Source organism: Cottoperca gobio, chromosome 14, assembly GCF_900634415.1.
Source record: "Cottoperca gobio chromosome 14, fCotGob3.1, whole genome shotgun sequence".
NCBI classification, from domain to species: domain Eukaryota; kingdom Metazoa; phylum Chordata; class Actinopteri; order Perciformes; family Bovichtidae; genus Cottoperca; species Cottoperca gobio.
The window spans coordinates 12,905,535-12,926,314 of record NC_041368.1 but is presented as its reverse complement, the minus strand read 5'-3'; the positions used below and the strand labels follow the sequence as shown (position 1 = coordinate 12,926,314).

The 20,780-nt window shown below is 41.6% G+C and overlaps 1 protein-coding gene across 1 annotated transcript in view; it reads right to left on the bottom strand.

Moving 5' to 3' along the window:
* gabra3 (gamma-aminobutyric acid type A receptor subunit alpha3) overlaps positions 1-18,313 on the bottom strand; it is a 78,373-nt gene extending 60,060 nt beyond the window's left edge. The window contains exon 1 of the mRNA XM_029447968.1: positions 17,831-18,313. The gene's annotated coding sequence lies outside the window, so the exon portion shown is untranslated. The remainder of the gene's footprint in view (positions 1-17,830) is intronic.
* Positions 18,314-20,780: the final 2,467 nt, after the last annotated feature.

Sequence of the window (20,780 nt, the reverse complement as noted above, 5' to 3'; positions counted from 1 at the left end):
ATAATAAATCATTTCAAACGTATGACATTATGTGCCAAAACTAATTGTGTGTAAAGTCGAGAGAAAACAGATCCATCACTTCACTATGAACAAACTGTTGTCTACTATGCGAGACGCTGAGTCACCGCCCCATCAAATTCGTGTCCCAAAGGAACGCTGGCTTCAAGCCAGAAAGCAATAAATTATGAAGGAATCACTTTGTACAGGTTAGATTCTTGTTCATTTTTTATGTTGAGTATCCAATAAAGTATATTGCTAACAAGACATTTGAAGACGGGCCTAGAAGCAACAGCGGCTCTGCTATTTAAACTTTCACACTGTCTGGTTTTCTTAATGAGCTGAACCCTCCATGTCACATTGGGGTTTCAAGGCGCTATGCAAAATACTTTTCCCAACAGCTCCTCCAAACCACTCTGAAGTTAGCTTCTTATACTAATGAACCATTAATTTAATGTGTCGAGCATCAGATGTCTCACATCGTTTCCTTTTATGTAACCAGTAGGTGGGCCTCACTAAATAGTGAAGGACAAAATGGCACCCACTGCCTCGTTGATCCAAAAAGGTAAAATTCAATACATAACAATAGAATTCACAAGGTCATTACCCCTGAAACCAATTTTATATATATTGCACCACCCAGGGAAAATTAAATACATCACCAGCATTATTTAATTGTTGGTCCATTAACCTAGTCCACCCTGACTTAAATCACAGCTTTCTGGGTCATAAAGTGAGTCTGAAATAAAAGCAGCATTGATATTTCAATATAGTACAATCACAAGACTGGCAGACAGTCCTCCAAAGTCATCAGAGAAACAGGATAAGAGGCCGCAGGATAAACATTTGTCCAACTTCATCTTCGTCTTTCAGTCGTATGGTTTCACCAAGATTTAAGACCCAACAGTGCAAGAGCATGAGACGGACAGTTCTCTGATGGGACTCCCACGCCATTGCCATCAATCAAATGCTCCATATATCACTTCGTATCACTACTGTAACAAAACGGACTGTGCGTGAACATGGCAGGTGTTGTCCAGACCTTTATTCCTCTGAGTCTTTCCTATAGAGCCTCAACAGGTCAACCTTTCCACTTATCCGGGGAAATATCTCAGCCTGTGTTTGATGGACTGGCAGCACAGACATTCATGGTCCCCAGACAATGAATCGTAATGACTTTGGTGACCTTAACCTGACCTTAACATTTGCTGTATTGCCAACATTAGGTTTACATTTGTGGGCTTGAGTGGAATGTCTCGACTACTATGGGTTGCCATGAAATTAAAATAGTCATCCTTTGATTTTTTTCTTTTGAGCAATTCCCAGTTCAACATTTTCAGTATATGTATCTTCACCATGGCTGTAGACACTTAGCTTTGGTATACAATAAGGAGACTTATCATCCATTAGTAGCAGCCAATGAGTGTCAGGTTATTGGTATTTTAAAACTGTGTCCAAACGTTGAGCATTGGAACCATTATTAATCAAGAAATGTCCCAAATGAGTGATGAAATATTTTAGAAAACACAAACTGATCCTGTTAACGCTAAGTTTAAGTAAAGTAAAGCAGCATATTACATCATGCTTTTTTGTGAGAGTCAAGTGGGTCTTTATACAATGTCACTGAATCTATCAAACTTAAGAATGTGTCTCTGAAGTGGCTTGATCAGTAGCTATCGATCACACTAACAGGTAAAGTATTCATGGACCGGCTGGCCATTCAGTGTAAGTAGAAGATATAGCCATTACAAACATGAATGACAGCTATACAGCCTAACTGTAATTGGAATGCAAGGTTTCACTCTCAGGTAATAGCCATACAAAGAGCAGGAGAGATCAGCACGTGCAGTAGTCTGGCCCAACAGAATAATTTCAACCATTAATCAAACATCCATGCTGTGGTTCACCTTGAATCTCTTAGGCTCGTCTTTGCCACTTAGACGGAAATTGTGTTCGGTAAGTGTTCTTGTTTTCTTATCCTATCCAAACAATGATAATCTGTAAGGATTCAAGGATGTACACTACAGCAGCATGAGCTATACAGTCTAAAGTCTATCTACTTGAAGATGAGTGAAGCCGTTTTCAAAAGCAACAAGCTTATTTTATTTCCGGGAACAGATTTGATCCAATGTGATGCTCCAGTAAAGCCTTAAAGGTTTATTGGTTTTATGAAAAATATGCCCTCCTGGATGTTTGACAGGTCAGGGCTGCACATCTCTTGACTGAAACAATGCATTAAATAAATATGAAATTATCCATTTTAAAGCGAGATTTTCATCTTACCAGTTTCTTAAAATACCCTTGGATATTTTACAAGTATTTGCAGAAATATGTAATCTGTTTTAAAATTTGAAATGCGGACAATCAGTATAATGTGATACTGTTTAACACTTTGAATGGGTTTTTCAGTGTTGTGTGTTATAAGAAATGTCCATATATTGAATAAATACCGTCCTTTGACTGAATTTTAAAAAGGCAATTCATATTTTAACTTATCATCATTCAGCCAGATATGTAGGCGTGTGTGCCCCAGGCAAGAGTTGGCCACCCATTTCCCGCGTATGACACAGAGGGATATTACTGCTGGTGTTCTTCCCTGAAATACATTAGGCTTGCAAGAAATATTTCATCTTATCTCAAGAGCAGATACTGTGCCTCAAAAAAGACCATACGTTGCAAATGTGAGTCCCACATATCAAGGCACACGCATCACATTTTATTACCTTCTTATTATACCACACAGATGGATAGAAGACATATTTAAATTTGATACATGTTGGTACATAAATAAATTCATAGCTTTTCCAGTATCCTCCGCCAGTGTGAGTTACCTTTCCCCGTTCTTGATAATAATCCGATTTCCCTCCAGTGGGAATGAGGTGAGCGTGAACAGGGCCGTGTAGCTTTGGGTCCTGCCGTGAGTCTCTGTGGATGAGATGTTTACGGGGGCTTTTTGTGTGGCCAGTAGGATCCCACTTAGTGTGAATGATGGCAGCTGTGAGGGTGCCTCTGGCAAGTGAAACTCCAACTATGGCTGCTTGGTTTCATGTAGCGTACAGTGCCAGCTGCTCAGGCTGTGTAGCACTCCAGTGAGCATGACTGATTGTGGCTGAGGTAAGCACGTTTCTGGCAAGCATGATGCTTAACGCAGCAGAGATGAGTGCTACTATGGCTTGATCACGGAAGCTGGCTACTTGGATTGTGGCTACATTAGCCCAACTGTGGCAAGTGTGACTGAGTATCCGTGAAGGACAACATTCGGGATGCTCTGTGTGGGCTGCTGCTGCATAGGCTGAGACTGTGGAGACAGTGATTCTGGTGATCAAAGCAGCTTTGACTGCTGGTGCAGCAAGTTATCACTCTGGTGGAGTCTGCTGGTTGGGCGGAGGCTGTGATGAACACAACTGTAACAAGTGTGACCGACGTCAGGAGTGCGAGCCAGACTCAGTTAAGCACTGTTCATGCTACTCTGTTTCAAGCAGCAAAGGAGTGTGAGGCTGATAAGCTCCAGTACTTCTGCAATCTGGACACACACTGGTGAGTGTGTTTCTGGTTACCGCCGCCAAGAAGGCTTTGTTTATGGTTCAGTTCGGTTTGTCTGTTTATCAGAAGGTTTACGGAATAACTACTGACCTGATTTTCATGAACCTTGGTGGAAGGTGTAGCACGGGCCAAGGAAGAACTCATTACATTTTAGAGAGGGTCCGCATCACAGGGCGAATATACAAGGAAGTAATGTTTTTGGCTCGGTTTGTCTGTCTTTTTATGTGTTTGTTTGTCTGTCAGCAGGTTGAAGGGTCTAGTATGGGCAAAGGAAGAACCCATTACATTTTGAAGCAGATCTGAATTACGGGGCAGGTACATGAATAGACGTAATGTGCTGCATTAATTTGGTGAAAAAATTGTTCACCAAATTAATGCAGCACATTACGTCTATTCAATTGTTCACTTGGAAAATTCCCATCTTCTATGTAGTGTCTGTGTTGTTTCCACATTATGGCTTAAAGTCAATGAACACACTGAATTTTTGAAGAACAACTTCCCAACTCGGGAAATTGGACCATCCGAAGAGCAAGTGAACGCATCATTAGCCTTGACAGAGGTCTGCGCTTTCCGAGTGCCGTTCAAGTTGCAAATGTGGCCAGAGACACACAGTTTTTGTGATGCAATCAGACATTAATGTGACCACAGCAAACTATACTTGAATGGTTATATGTGATGTACATACAACAGCTATTAAACTAAAGTTGACTTAATATATAGTCAGCACTGATTACACCTCCTACATTCACCTACATCACACTTACACTGGCACAGCAGACTGACATCATGTCAGCCAGCTATCTTCAACCTCCAACCGTACCAATTGATTTGCAGGACAAGTGACTCATTGAACAGGGAATTGATTTATTTAGCTTGCTTGATGACTTAAAATCACAATTAACAGCAGGCTTAACTGATGCCTGATACGGCTAGCTTAAACAAGTTTAAGGAGCCAGATTGTGCTCCATGTACTTACATACATGCATACAAATGATCATTTTGAGTTATTTTGTACAAGGTTTTATGATTGAGTCTCATGAACACCACATTTTGAGGTGATTTATATGGTACCAGCCTTAGTATTTGTTAAGAGAATATAAAAACTAAGCACATATGCTGTGACTCTATTAGAGCTTGTTGGTAACTTAAAACAAAGCTCACAAAATATGAGAACAGATTCACTTAGTGAATAACAATCATTTATAATACTGGTGAGAGATTGTGAAATTAAAGTTTAAGTCGAGCTAAATAGACTTTACTTAGGCTATATTACCTGCATAAAGTAACTACTTTACAAATTAGTCTTAATTGAAAGTAAATAGTTTGACTACTTTCAAGGAATTCGACTAAAATGACATCTTTAAAATGTGTCGTATGGTGAAGTCTACGCTTGTAGAGAATTGAGTGCGCCTAGTGTTTCTTCTTCATCTTCTTCTTCTTCTTCTCATCTGCCTCTGAAAGACAAGGTAGCTTTCATTTATTTCGGTGCCTCTTATATACAGTAAACTGGTAAGATTACAGTCTGGGCTCAAAATAAACGGCAGCCTATGCTCCCAACAACGTTGCGAGTACTTTCAGTTACTGAGGCACTTTTCACAGTGAATATAATGTTCTTATCTTTCTCTCCGATGAGTTCAAAGACTGTTGTTTCAGAGTTCTGTGATTCAGAAGAAGAGAACAACATGGGGTGCTGCTGGGACCCACATATTAATATAACAGTAGTATAATACACTACTTTACATTCCCTGACACACCCTGGTGGCAGTATGCACCGGGTTATTTAATTATTAACACTGAGTAGATCAATAAAGGTATTGTAAGGATAGTGCTTTTTCAGGAGGTTATGCAGTTTATTGTTTAGTCTTCCATGGCCTACCAGCTTGTATTATGTTGCAACTGAAACTTACTGCAGAGTCCACATGTCAGGCCTGAGTGATTTCATCTTTTTAAACTCATTATCACAAATAAGTACTCCAAATATTAAGAAATTACTCATTAAACACAAATTACCACTCACACACAAAGTGGTCATAGCCAATCAATAGAAAACTCCGAGTCTGAGGAGACTGCTGCAGAAACAATTGATTAATCAATGAGTCTATCAACTGAACATAATTGATGGCAATTTTATTAACAGATTCATTGTTTTTGTCATTTTGTTAATCATTGGCTATTATCAGCATGAACACTGGTTTTGATTTGATTTGTCACTGTGGTGCAAACAACTTTATTTTAATGCACTTTTCTTTGATAAGACTTCAAGGCCACTAAGACTCTAACAATAGCTTCATTGGAGTTTGTATTCACTAAGGTTGCCCTGGTTTTTCTCTCCTTCCTCATCCATAATTGAAAACTTGCAAACATACTTCTTGAAAACCTTGACCGTTACTCGACACAGCACTAAACACAAAGCACCGGCTTGTTCAAGTTTAGTGTGTGTGCACCTGGCAGGTCATTTTCAAGTCTGCTGCATTGAAAATAGGAGCAGACAGCCAACAGGAGAATGCATTATTAAGTCAGAAAATAACTACACGTTTGAATTCACTTTTACAAGGTAATTAAGATTTATTTCCCACTTGGTACTGCATTTTCATAAGGCCATTACAGGGTTACTGAATCTGAGTAAACAAACCACGCATGTCATTCAAACACGTCGGGCACGTGAATTTAAACAACCCAACTATAGTACATTAATAGTTCAGTTTTCAGCAATCATTTATCAAAACAAAAGGTCAAAGATTTGATGCTTCCAGGTTCTCAAATGTGAAACCCTCATTTTTTTCCTTTTTTTTTGTTGCGCTGACAAACAAGACAATGAATTATGTCACCTTGTTATTATTGAGATTGGTATTTTTCACTTTAAAAATTGTTTTTTTTGTAGACCAATTTTATTTGAGAAAACAAGCATAACATTTATTGATAATGGATATAAATGTTAGTTGCAGCCCTAAACAAAACTACAATTTGCAGTCATGTATTGTGTCCCGCAACATCATCATGTCATAACAATACGATTCCACTCAAACAAAAGTCATTAGATTAATGCATTACTCTACGGCCCTCCAGCGTGTGTATCAGGACTGGAAAAGGGCCACGTTCTCCAGGGTAACCAGTGACAGGTTTTACAGGAGGACAGAGTCACTGCTGCAAGTCATCCTGTCCTCACAGAGAACTGTGTTCACATTCTTGGCATGAAGTCAAACTCGTTCAGGGTGGGTGCCAGCGTCCGACAAAGTTGTCTCTTCGCCTGTTTGTGATGTTCATGGATATGCATCGAGGCAAAGTCAGGGTCTGACTGTCCGTGACTTTAGGATGCCATCCCTGCTGATTGCAGAAACATGTCATCCTTTCTGCTTTGTGTTTGTGGATAGGGATGTCACGAGAACCGATTATTTGGTATCACGTCAATGCCAAAATTCTGAAAATGTGACTTTACTTTATTTTTCTACTGTACTGCAGGTACCATAAGTGCCGGGGGGCACAAGACTAACATCGTCCCGACTCAGTAAACTCACTATCGATGTGTCCTAGGGGATGGACCCTTTTTTTCCACCTGATAATGCTACATTGTAAACAATACAAATCCATGTTGAAATCGGCAGGAGGCGAGCTAGTTAACGTTAGCTGTTAGCAGCTGGTAACTATCGACATGCATTATGGTGCATTCAAGCACTAATTTAGTAAAAATGACCATAGAGGTGGTCGTTATTATGATTTGTTCAAATGTAATCTTGTAAAATATAGTGTTTGTCGAGAAATGGGAATTATGACCTGTTTAACTTTCCAAAAAAAAAAACAGTATGACAGCAGTAATAAGGGAATGCATGTTAAAGTACATTTAGTTTTTTACTGTGGTATCGAATTGGGTAGAGAGAATCGTGGAATTTCCCTGGTAGTGGTATCCACTACTGAATTTCTGGTATTATGACATCCCTACTTGTGGCTTAGTTAGCTTTTAACGTTTGTGCACATTAAATTACTAAAGATATAGTTACACATACCACTTCATACAGAGATCAGCCTCCACCTCAATTTTGCGCAGACAGGACAAACTACTTTTATTTAAGAAGAAGAGAAAGTCTTTGCATGGCCCCAGTTTTAATACTACCAAAGGATTGAATCAGTATTTATAGGTATGCCCCAAAGCTGTTGTAAAGGTCTTATGCAGGTGCTGTTAGTGCACATCATGCAGGACATAGTTAATAAAATCTCCTCTGCCAAGCGGGTACCACCCAGGCAAGCCTTATATATTTTAAGGATATTTTGTTGAGGTATATTGTGTCTTTAATGCACTTTCATGACCTATCAAATGTAATAAAATAGCACTGTCTCTTGATAAAAGTGCTTGCAAGGTCAGGAAATTGAGAAACATGTTTTATTATTATCGCTCTTTTAGTTGTGTTACCTCTCCATTTCATAGTTGAGATAAAAGAAAAAAGATATCTTAATAGCATTGTTAGCGCTCACAATGCCTTCTTTTTCTGTCTTAACCTTGACGTTGCTACAATGTGTTCAAAAACGCTGCAGTGAAACTTTTAACCAATGTCTAATCTCTAATGACTAATCTCTCTTGTTTTTCGCATCCTGTCACTGGAAGCCTTTTTTTCATTGATTTTCAGAACTGTTAATGTTTTTTAGTCTTTAAAATGACCTGGCACCAACTTGTCTCTAAACTTAAGATCCCTCGTGACAAAAATCCTCAGACTGGAGCCTCCTGAGCTTTTCTGTGTCAAGGTTAAAGACTAAAGGTGTTCATGCTGTTGCTGTCTGGACCTCTTATCTTTGAATGAGCTTCCAGCATAGTGGCATCGCAATTAAGGCCTTTTTTTAACATCTTTGATCTTTACTCTTCTTACATCCCTGCAGCCTTCTCTGATCTCAGTATTTTGCATTTGTTCTCTGTTTATTGAGGCATTCAGGTTAGTCAGTCATTATAACCTTGACTAACAGATTTCCTGTGGCAAATGCAGACAATCTGATAGTTATTGTTCTTGACAGCAACAATTTATGCTATAATTTAAACTGTAAAATCCCCTTGTGCATTTCAAAGATACATTTCAACAGCTATCATCACACCTACACCGTGTTGGAACATGGCAAGGCAACAGTGATGTAAGATAATCTCTGTGAAAGACATTTTCCTGTGCTATACCTTGTGCAATAAAGAGTAGGCTGAGACAGCATGAGGGTGGCCAAACGCTTCGCACATAAAATACCCACAATCATCTGGCAGCCTGTGATAAAAGAAAAAAAAGAATAATACTATGGTCTCTGTAGTGAGCTTACTTATAAAGAAGGGAACTGTTGATTTCTGAGCAGAAATGTGCTTTGAATTACACTGAGTTACATAAGGACATTGCAGTCCTCTGCGTAGGATATGCCATATAACAGTGTACATTCAACTTTCTATATGACAATGTGAGGAAAGATTCTAAACCTGGTTTAAAGGTTCAATGTGTAATTCGGAGCCAGCTGTACTAAAGGAATATGGGCAGTATTTCACCTCTAGTACTGTGTCCATACAATCTAAATTTATCAATCATCAAAACCATTAGTTATTAAAAACAACAACTATAATGTGTTAACCTGTTTATATTTTAGTTGTAGTAGTCATATTTATTGTATTCTAAGTTTTAGAGTAGTCTGAGAGTCGGTCTAAATAACACAGCTATCTCATAATCTTCACGTGGAGCTTAGATATCTGTGTGTTTACTGTGACGTTAGGCGCTGTACCGTCCGTGTAACGTTTTATTTTGATGGTTTGTATATTGGCTTGGGTCCGGACGGCAGACACGAGCAAACGACTCGTGTTTTTATTTCGTCCTCGGACATATTAATGCTTAAGAGCGTGCAGCAGCGACCGGCTAATATCCCAGCACCGGTAGTCACAGCGGGCTGACGGAGCGCTGGGTTCAACCTGTGTGACGGCAGCAACAGAAAGTTTGACTATTCGGCGGGGAGTCGTTTTCTCATTTCTGCCACTTTGGATTAAACCAAAAAAAACATATCAAAAATGTGCAGGGATCAGGGCTGTAATGTTGACAAGCCCTGAGTCTACCCGAGTCAGGCAGCTGTGCTTCTTCTCCCTCTACACTGAGGGCAGACTGGAGCTACAATGACTCACTATCACCTCTAGAGGAACAAGTGGTATTACAAGACTGGACGGAGCGACGCTAGTCTGTTAGCATACTAACTTCAGTATATATCTCTGCAGCACAACACATAGTCGTCTTTGACATAACGTCAACACTGTTACCTCTTCACTTCTGTTGAGAATGTGAGTTTATTGTTTTAATGTGTTAAGTTTAAATTCTGGCAGATCTCACACATTGAACCTTTAAATTACAAACCTCCCACTGCACAGGCAGGCACTCACTTTACATTTGACTGATAGCATTAATATTATTATTATTATTATTATTATTATTATTATTTGGTCACAATAATCGTGTAGTGAACATCTGATATTGTGACAGCCCTAGCTGTAACTAACAATTATTTTAGTTTATATGCCGATTTCTTCTCCATTGATCAATAAAATGTCAAAACAATACAGAAAGATAACTGTCGTAATTTCTTAAAGCCCAAGGTGACATCTTTAAATTGCTTGTTTTGTCCGACCAGGAGTCCAAAACTCAAAAATCTTCAATTCATTATTACATAACAAAACACAAGCAGTAAATCGTCACAAGGGAGATGCAGGTACCATAACTTGAACAACATTACTTGTTAAGCTCTACTGCTACTGCCTCCCATACTAATTGACGCCCAAGTTTTATTTTAGGGCAGTGCAATCCTCTGAAGTAAACACAAGTTATATAAAATGCTCTGGGTCATTTGCACGTACATTTTTCTAAATAGATAATATGAAGCTGAATAAATTAACAGCACAAACTCAAGAGATAATATCCACATGAGAGTGCTTTGTGAGACGTTTCCCATGCTCTCACGTGTTTGATTATTTTGCTTTTTGATATTTTAGGATGGGAGCAGATGCTTTATCAGTCAAGGATATGTCAAAATTGCAATTGAATTTGGATCAAGATTCATTGTACACTGCCAAAGCAGGATCACACACACCAAATTCACTGCTTTATTTTAATTAAATATTGTATCAGCACCAGGCTGTCTCAGAATAACCACAAAAACTTGTGTGCTCTTTCACGCCTCGCTGGGTGGGTTATATCTTGACATCCCGCACAGTTTCCCAGCAGTAAAAAAGATCAGTGTTAAAGTTGGTGGCCCCCCTCGGGACTCTTGTGACACACACAATTTAATTAGGTCCATTAAAACAAAAGAAAATCGTAAGACAATTAAAGCTCCTCTCTCCTCTTGACATCACAGAAAGCCCTCCGGACCATCGGTTCCCAATAATCCTCTCTCCATATCTTCAGCCAAAAACATCAGGCTACCGAGGCAACAGCTGTGTGCATCCCCTTTTTTCCAATGCTGTGTGACAAAAGTAATGCCTGAAGCATCACATTTCTAATTGCTATCGAGGTAAACCTGTGACAGAGATGGTCAATGTGATGTGTGAGAGCAGAATAATGGCATGTTTTAGGGGGGTCGTTTACAAGAGGTTATGCAACCATGGAAGGGTTTATTTGTCTATTCCTGTGTGCCTGCAGCCTCACAAACACCAGAAGTGCGCTGCCACTCCCTCTGCACACATCACACTTGACTGCAATTTCGGCCATGCACCTTGATTCACAATATATGCACCCAATGTCTTTGCCAATAACCTTCAAGCACTATTTCTCAACTTCTGACCACTCTCTCATTGACTTCGACTTGAAAAGCCTAAAATACCTCTCAGTCCTCTCCCAACTTCAATCGAAAGGTCAATATTTAATGCTTTACTTTTTTTTGTGTGCCAGTTGATCAAATTAAAGCACGGCTATAGAGAAAGGGTATAGAGAAATAGGTATAGAGAAGGTCACGCCTACAGTACAAACATGGCGATTTCACAGTGGCTCCAATCTGAAAAGCTGAGAAATGAAATGCCTGTTCTGATCTGCGATTTCTTGCTTTTGTTTTTGGCAGAACGTGATTCTGTGATGGTGATTATCTCCTCCCTTCTTTCTACAAACGGAGTGTGAGAAACAAAAGGTGAACATCTGCAATGACAATGGATCCTGAGCAGGTATTGTTAGACGATGAATGTTCATGAATTCATTTAGTGTGCTAAATTGTGCAAAAACGTTGCACAAAATGTACGTTTAAAAACAAATCTAATTTCAATGATAATCTAACAAGGACAATTTCAGTGGCGTAACGGTGGCAGATCCAACAGTCTTTCATCAAACAATCGTTGGCGATTTGATCTGCACATCAATGCACTTGTTGAAAATGTTTTATGCAGTTTTGGCAAGCAGGTTCAGTCCCTAAATATCTGAGATGTGCATTCACATGAGATCGCTCGTCAGGAGTCCTCTGCCAAAATTAAGTTATAGGATCTGTTTGTGGAATTGATACGTAATGAATAACAGATAAGGGAGAACATTTGTAAAGGATTAAGATCAGTGACAATCACAGAAATGATCATACATCGTTAGGCGTCTGGAGGTAACATTATTCCTGTGTGAGTGGAGCTTCCGTGATTAATCTTGCGCCTCTCCTGCACATAAATGGGGAAATGATGGGAGCTCACCGAGCCAAAGAATGAGCGAGGTGAGTAAAACTCTTGGAAGCAGCAAATATGTTGAGTAATTCCAGGGTAATGCAAAAGCACTCCACAACCTTAAAATATTAAATTTCTTCACTTCATCCTACAAATTATGTTTGGTTGTGCTGGATAAGTGAAGTAAGTGTGTCTCCGCGTCTCCCCCGTCTGTATTAACCCAGCATGGCCTTGTCATTGTCCTGCCTTGTTCCACTTTCGGTCATCTTTGCCCCCCTGGAGCCACGCTGTACATATACTTGATCATGATCATGGCTGAGCCTTCAATATACTTACAGGGCTCTTATGATTACCTCCTGTCATGTGTGATCATTATCATCATCAAACAGTGGCTTGATGCTGTAGTAGCCCCAAGTCCACGTGAGCTATGTGTTGCATCTCAGTACATATTGACATCTCCAAAACAAGCTTCTGTGCAAGGCATGTGAAATGTGTGTGTGTGTGCTAACATTACCATTAATTTATGGGTAGAATTTTTGCCTCCTACAAAAAGAAGAAAGTGCTTTCCCTTAACACTCCAGGAGACATTACCCTCGTTTATTTTGTAATCGCTCGAGATACTTTGCATTTTACTGCATCATCATGCATTACTCTGCCTCGAGGAACAATAAGGAAATGGTAATCCTCGCAACAATTTGCCTCCATCTCTGCTACCCATTTTATTTGGCTGCATCTGCATGCCAAATTTTAATAATAGCAATTAAGATGGCAATAAGATACTAAGATGGCGCCACGGACAGCTGCCTTGGTGTGTTGGCGCGCATTGTTTTGTCTTGTTTTGTTCGTAAACTCCGTTTTTTGTAATACCCTGAGCTCTTTCACTCAAGAAGAGCTCATGAACATCAGAGGAATCCAGTGTATTTATTTCCCAAGTTTCTCTGCTCATCAGTTAAATTATTGGACATTCTGGTCAAAGGTGCGCTCACCTTTGCTCATGCAGTTAAAGGCCGGAGGGGAAAACGCGAAAAAATGGAGTGCTTGTGCGTCTCCCACTACCTGGCATGTTTCTCTCCAACATGTGTTCACTGTCCAACAAACTGGACAAACTTCAGCTACTTGTGGCGAAAAAAGACTTTTCCTCATCCTCCGCTTTGTGTTTCACGGAGAAGTGGCTGTGCGAATCGATCCCGGACGCTGGGCTGAAGCTAGCAGGCTTTCAACTCTTCAGAGGGGATCGTGACACAGGAAACAGTGCTCCTGTTCTGGAACTATTTTTCTACTCCCCCCGTGAGTTTGCTTCATTCATTGTGGTCGGTGTTTACATTCCACCGCAAGCCAACGTGCAGGATGCGCAGCGCGTGCTCGCCGACCAGATCCTGTATGTGGAGCGGACATACCCGGACTCCTTAGTTATTGTCCTCTGTGACTTTAACAAAGGAAAACTCAATCACGAACTCCCCAAATATAAACTGTTAAACCGACCAGAGAGGGGAATATTTTGGACCACTGTTACACCACAGTCAGCTGTGCTTATCATGCCGTCCCCCGTGCTGTACTTGGTCAATCTGACCACGTCATGGTCCACCTGATTCCTGCATACAGGCAGAAACTGAGGCTCTGTAAACCTGTTGTGAGGACATCAAAGAAGTGGACCGGTGAGGCTGTGGAGGATCTTCAGGCATGTTTAGACTGTACTGACTGGGATGTTTTTAGGTCTGCTACCAACAGTCTGGATGAGTACACGGAGGCTGTGACATCATACATCAGCTTCTGTGAGGACAGCTGTGTACCATCACGCACCAGGGTGAGTTACAACAATGACAAACCCTGGTTCATAACCAAACTCAGGCAGTTACGGTTGGCAAAGGAGGAAGCATTGAAGAGTCAGGACAGCGAAAGGTTTATAGAGTCAAAGTACAAGTTCAGCAAGGCGGTGAGAGAAGCTAAACGACAGTCGTCTGAGAAACTACAACACCAGTTCTCAGCCAATGACTCTGCTACTGTCTGGAGAGGGCTAAGGCAGATTACCAACTATAAGCCTAGAGTCCCCCACTCCATGAGTGATTTGCACCTCGCCAATGAACTGAATGAGTTCTACTGTCGCTTTGGAAGACAATGGGACAGACCTGACTTTCCCTCCACTTTGAAGCATTGTGCTGATCAGCTGTCTCCAGTGTTCACAGATATTTTTAACACCTCACTGGAGACATGCCACATGCCAGCATGCTTCAAGGCCTCAACCATCATCCCCGTCCCCAATAAAACAAGGATCATAGGACTAAATGACTACAGACCCATCACCCTGACCTCTGTAGTAATGAAGACCTTTGAGCGCTTTGTCCTGTCCCACCTCAAAACCATCACAGACCCACTCCTGGACCTCCTGCAGTTTTCCTACAGAGCCAACAGGTCTGTAGTCGATACTGTCAACATGGCCCTCCACTTCAGACTCCGCAGGAGCCTACGCCAGGATCCTGTTTGTGGACTTCAGCTCTGCCTTCAATACGATCATCCCAGCTCTGCTACATGACAAGCTCTCCCAACTGAACATGCCTGACTCCACCTGCAGGTGGATCACAGACTTCCTGTCTGACAGGAGACAGCACGTGAAGCTGGGGAAACATGTCTCTGACTTCCGGACCATCAGTACCGGATCCCCCCAAGGCTGCGTTCTTTCTCCTCTGCTCTTCTCCCTGTACACTAACAGCTGCACCTCCAGTCACCGGTCCGTCAAGCTCTTGAAGTTTGTGGACGACAGCACCCTCATCGGACTCATTTCTGGCGGGGATGAGTCGGCCTACAGGTGGGAGATTGACCAACTGGTGACCTGGTGCAGTGTGAACCACTTGGAGCTCAACGCTCTAAAGACAGTGGAGATGATAGTGGACTTCAGGAAGAGCCCAGCCACACCTGCCCCAATCAGCCTGCGTGACTCCCCTGTTGACACAGTGGAGTCTTACGCTTCCTGGGCACCATCATCGCCCAGGACCTGAAGTGGGAGCTGAACACCATCAAAAAAGCACAGCAGAGGATGTACTTCCTGCAGCAGCTGAGGAAATTCAACCTGCCAAAGACGATGATGGTGCACTTCTACACTGCCATCATCGAGTCCATCCTCACCTCCTCCATCACCATCTGGTACGCTGCTGCCACTGACCGGGACAAGGTCCGACTGCAGCGTGTCATTCGCTCTGCGGAGAAGGTGATCTGCCATCCCTCCAGGACCTGTACGCCTCCAGGACCTGGAAGCGTGCAGGTAAGATTGCAGCAGACCCCTCCCACTCTGGACAAAGACTTTTTTAGTCACTCCCATCCGGCAGGAGGCTGCGGTCCATCAGGACTAAAACCTCACGTCATATGAACAGCTTCTTCCCCTCTGCAGTCGGCCTCATCAACAAGGCCAGAGACCCCCACTGACACTGTCTCACCCCCCCCCCCACCTCTACACGGTACATTAACGTACTGCTCAGCCGGCTGTCCTTGTGTTGTGTGTTGTACATTACCCCTACTGTATATATTGTTAATTGATAATTGTACATTTTTTATATTTATGCACCAACGAACCAGAGCAAATTCCTTGTAGGTGGAAACCTACATGGAAGTTAAAATGATTCTGATTCTGATTAGAAACACATCCTCTAATCACGGCACTTCAGATGTTAGCAGGTTCACTGTACAGTGAGACGCAGAAGCACAAAATATCTATCTGCAACTCTCTGAAAAGATAACACCACCCTCAACAAAATCTGTTTTCCCTGCTGGACAATAAATCTGAGTTTGCTTTTTCCTTCAATCACACAGCCATTTGCTGTGAAAAAGGGTCTCTCAGCTGCGGATGTCTCAACAGATGAAGAAACTGGCTGAGAAAAGTCATTTACTTGTGGTCACACTCATGAGTCCAGGGAGTCATCACATTATAAGCCCTGTAGCGTGCAGACTGAGAGATGACAGCAGGGGGGAAACGCTGCGAGGAGCTACAGATGACTGTGCATTACATCAAACGAGAGGTGTGGTAAATACATGAATATGTGATGTGCAGAGGAGGAACTCCTTAAAAAATGTGGCTGGCAAAAGGACATAGTAGAGAGCAGAAAAATGATCCTGCAAGACTCATTTTAACCTCAATCTGGATGATGTCCAGTAATTAAGACCAGAGCATGGCCTTTGACATTGGCTGGTTGAAACGCAGGAACAGATGAAGCTAAAATGTAATGCATTATCATAACTCTTCCTGCTGTTAAGTGTATGCATGCAAAGCCTGCTTTGTAACCTGTGCACACACATTTAAATATGCAGAACCAACAGGTTTTTATATGTGCAGCGCCTCTGGAAAAGTGCCAATTACTGTACCACATTGTGCACACAGATGCATCACAAATAATATTTTTTAAGAGCAGGGGGCACAATCCTTCTCCAACACTACTCATGGGTGGAAACCATTTGTTGCCCACACTTCTTGGGCAGAGAATAAACAAAACAACAATGCAACAGTAGAAAGTCAACAGTCTAAGAGTGTGTCTAGTTTGCGGTGACCCAATTTCACCTGATCTTTTTCATGGGGGAGATGCATGTGCATGTAATATTTTAATTATTGAAGCTGTTGGGTGTGATGTTATTGAAACATCATTCTACTTGGACATTGGTGTATGTGGCCATTAACACACTGCATAGGATGCATGGTCACTGACAGGGAGGAGGGGTGAGAGGATGCAGAGGGAGAGTGATGGGTGGAAACACTCAAACACACTCAGATTTCTTAAAGAGGGATTATGTTTTTTTTAATGCTTCTTCACTATATTCTACAGGAACACACAACTATATTGAGTTAAAGTATTTAGAGATACAAATCTCTTAAGTGAAAAACATGTGGCAAAATGGAAATTATATTTTTTCTTCTCGTCATAATATTGATCATCTGTTGTTGTTGTTTTTGCGTCAGTTGAATTGAATAATTCTGAAACTATTTTATTAGCCGGTGTGTGTGGGGGGGGAGAGACGCACCAAGCGGACAGACCCTGCGCTGTTACGGGGGTTTTGTTCCAAGGTTAAGTTGCCTCTGCTCAACAATCTTATCACTGGTTGCAGTAACTTGTCTCTGACAGGATTTCCCGCACGCTGGGTCAAAACGCACGAGGCGGGAGTTAAGCGGGTGCGGATTTATTTATGCCTAAAAACCGTCACGCGCGCCGTCGTTTAATTGCCCATTAACGGAAAGTAACAATCGCCTTAGTGTCGCATTGTGTATCCATTTGACTGTCCTGAGAAGTCAAGCTGGAGAAAGCTATTTAACACCGCCATTGTCTCAACTACACATAACCCCCCCCCCCCACACATGTGTCGCTTTACACTGCCCAAAACAACACTTAAATCCCTAACTAAGCCTTTATCATACAAGGCAACACTGAAGCATGCAGCGCCGCATCCTCACACACCAGCATCACCCCCACTTCAACATGCGAGGGAGACCTGTTAAACCATCAGTTATGCTGCGGTAGCTACACTCAAACAGCAGTTGTTGCATGTGAATGAAACATTGTCATGGAGCACATTTGAAATCATCTCCGACTATTACCCCGGCAGCGACATTTGCGAAACCTATAATAAATGACACGAAAAACAAAACATACCATAGGTAATGAGAAGCATTTAAAGAAATAATATTAAGCTCACCAGCTGCAATAAAGGGATGTGTATTTGTTGTTTCTTCTCTCTCCCTCTCTCTCTCTCTCCCTCTCTCTCTCCCGACTGGGTTTCCTTGGAGTTAATGAGGTTCTGACGCTTGGTCCGAGTGATTTCTCCCTCAGCTGTTATTGTCCATTGGGTTCGGGTTTTTTTTTCTTCTCCAGCGGTGAAATAATAAGGGAAATCGGCGTCCTCTCGCAAAGCTCTGCCCTCTTCAAACTAACCTTCCCGCCCCCTCTTTCTATCCATCTCAGATTGGTGCTGGTCAGGAGGGGCAAACCCTGAACCTAAGGGCTGCTTTAGAGGCGTTGATCTGTCACGCGCGGATCAATGCCCACATGGACATGCGGTGGACTTTTGCGGGAGGGCTCACTGTTATCCGACCAGCTTGTTAGTGATGCTCTCGACAGCTGTAGGGGACTCTTCCGCCCCCCCTCCTTGTGCGTTAGTGCACAGCAACCCTGCCAGGCGAGACACAGCAGTGAGTGGGCCCACTTATTCATCGGGCTCCGCAGTTCGACCACTGACGCAGGTGCCCAAGGTCCAACCGCGGCTGACAGAGATGCCAAGCCTGTGAGCTGCTGCTGACAGTGATACAGCAACCTCATGTGAGTCATTGCAGTAGTAGGGAAAAGAGAGCACATTCCCCACTCTGTGACCTTGGATTGGTGTGTGGTCTGATCAAACAGAGGAGCTGGGAAAATTCTGGGCAGGGGGAAAAGAAAAATGAGACATCTGTCCTTCAACTCAAAATGTGCACAAGGTGCCCTTGTACAAAGCATGTAATGTCACCTCTCACCCCTGCTCATACAGCGGCAAATAGTACAAGAGTGTGATGGTACCGTGCCAACTCCCAGGTGTGTTTGTTTGAGCAGCAAGCAGTCTCTGACATGGTTTTCTTTTCCGCTATACAAGATCTAAAATAAAATACAGAAAAACACTGATATGAGTGACCAGTCAGTGAGATTGTAGCTCACATTTAATTGAAAAATGACAGCTGCCATGGATTTGATAATTACCTCTGCCAAGGAGGTTATGTTTTCCGCTCAGTTTGTCTATTTTTCTGTTTGTATGTTAGCAGGATTACGGAAAAACTACTGAATGAAACTAGGTGGAAAGGTGTAGCATGGGCCAACCCATATAATGTGGAGTCATGTGGTGTCAGAATAACCGGCGAAATGATTTCCCAACTCTTGAAAAATTCACATGTACGCCTTCTCAATTCTGAACAACATCTCAGAAATTCACAATCAAAACAACTCCATTTACCTCTTCCATGAATAAAAAGGAGCAGGGCAAAGAAAACATCCAATGTTTCCTGCCCCCTGCTTGGAACATAAATAAACAATTGAATTAAATGGTCTAATGAAATTACAATTACTTGCAACGAATACTTACAGTAACATAAGAACAAGTAGAATCAAGAGCCATGCACAATACTTCACAATCAACTAAGCAAACAGAATACTTGTCACTTCATAAAGTCTAAGTACTACTTTGTTAAATATGTTTTCTTAAATGTAAAAGTATTTTAGAATTTTAGTACCCTTTAAAACATTCGGTAGAGAATTCAACAGTTTCACTTCAACCACTGGTTTTAAAGTAGTCAGATGCTTAAAATGAAATTTCCTTCTTTTGCTGAAGACAATTTGCAACATGATTACTTTTTAGAATTATTGCAATTCCTAATTCTGAAACCGCGCTGACTCTTTTTGTGTTTGCTCCCCATGCAAAGCCCCCAGTTAAATGTGCTGCTGTGTTCACTTTCATGTTAGCTATCACACATGTTGCTTTCATGTATTTCTTTTGGTCGAATAGTTCTTATACAAGCTAAAATAGAGGTTGCCTCTTTCAGTTTAACAAAGTTATGATAAGTGAAGCGGCAGAGGCATGCTGAGTGCTTCCTAACAATTTACCAGACTTAGATTATGTCAAAACCCTCATCTTTGATAAATAACGTTACAATGATGTTCAAACTGCCCTTAAATATACAATATTACTGCTAAATGTTACACAGTATTTGTGCTAAATTCTCTGTGACTGGTAGTGATTATTATGTTCGAGCTCTGGAAGCTCATGCAGTCAGACTTCTGTAGCGCGTGGTTAAACCAAATACACGCTTAATGTTCATGAGTAATAGATGAGCAACTTTAGCAGCCAAGGCCTCTGAGATTTAAGTTATCAGCTCAGCCGAAGTCCGGACCTTCAAGTGACTTAAGTAACCTATTGAGTGAACTTAACAAGATAGACAATAAAATATTTAAAGGATAGGTTCACTGTTTTTCAAACCAGATGTTATTTTAAAGTTGCTAATCGTTATGATGTAAATGTAGATTGCACAATGTAATGGCTATAGAATAATGACACCACCGGTATTAAGATTGGTTAACTTTAAGCCTCGCTTTCACTATGCAATTCTGTCTGCCACCGAGTACGATCTCCCAGGAAAATAGGGCTCGATTTACGGCGATTTAAGTCCGTCAATCATTGCGCAACCAAACCAGGAAGAGGATAGGGCTTGTTTTCCATGGTATCTATCGGTAGCTATCCCCAGTCCAAAGAGTATTAATGAGTTATTTGTAGTTACTATTCCCAGTAGCAGAAATGGATGACGGTTGAACAATTGAAGTAACTGTGGAAAACAAAATGCAGTGTGTCCTGTGTTGTTGGTGGTTGCTAGGCTCTGAAGATAAAAAGGAAAGCAATCCGGTTTTCTCTTTGCGACAGCGGTGCCATCAATAATACCAAGTTCGAAACGCTAGAGGGGAAAGGTTGTCTGTTTCCACTTTAAGTTTGTTTCCCATCATTTACAATAGTCCATCGGAAGACTTTGAAAACCGCTTGATTTCGAGAAACTCACAAGGTTTAAACACGTCAATAAGGGAAAATGTTGAGACCTTCAAAACACAGGATTACCTCCCCTTTGAATCCCTGTAGT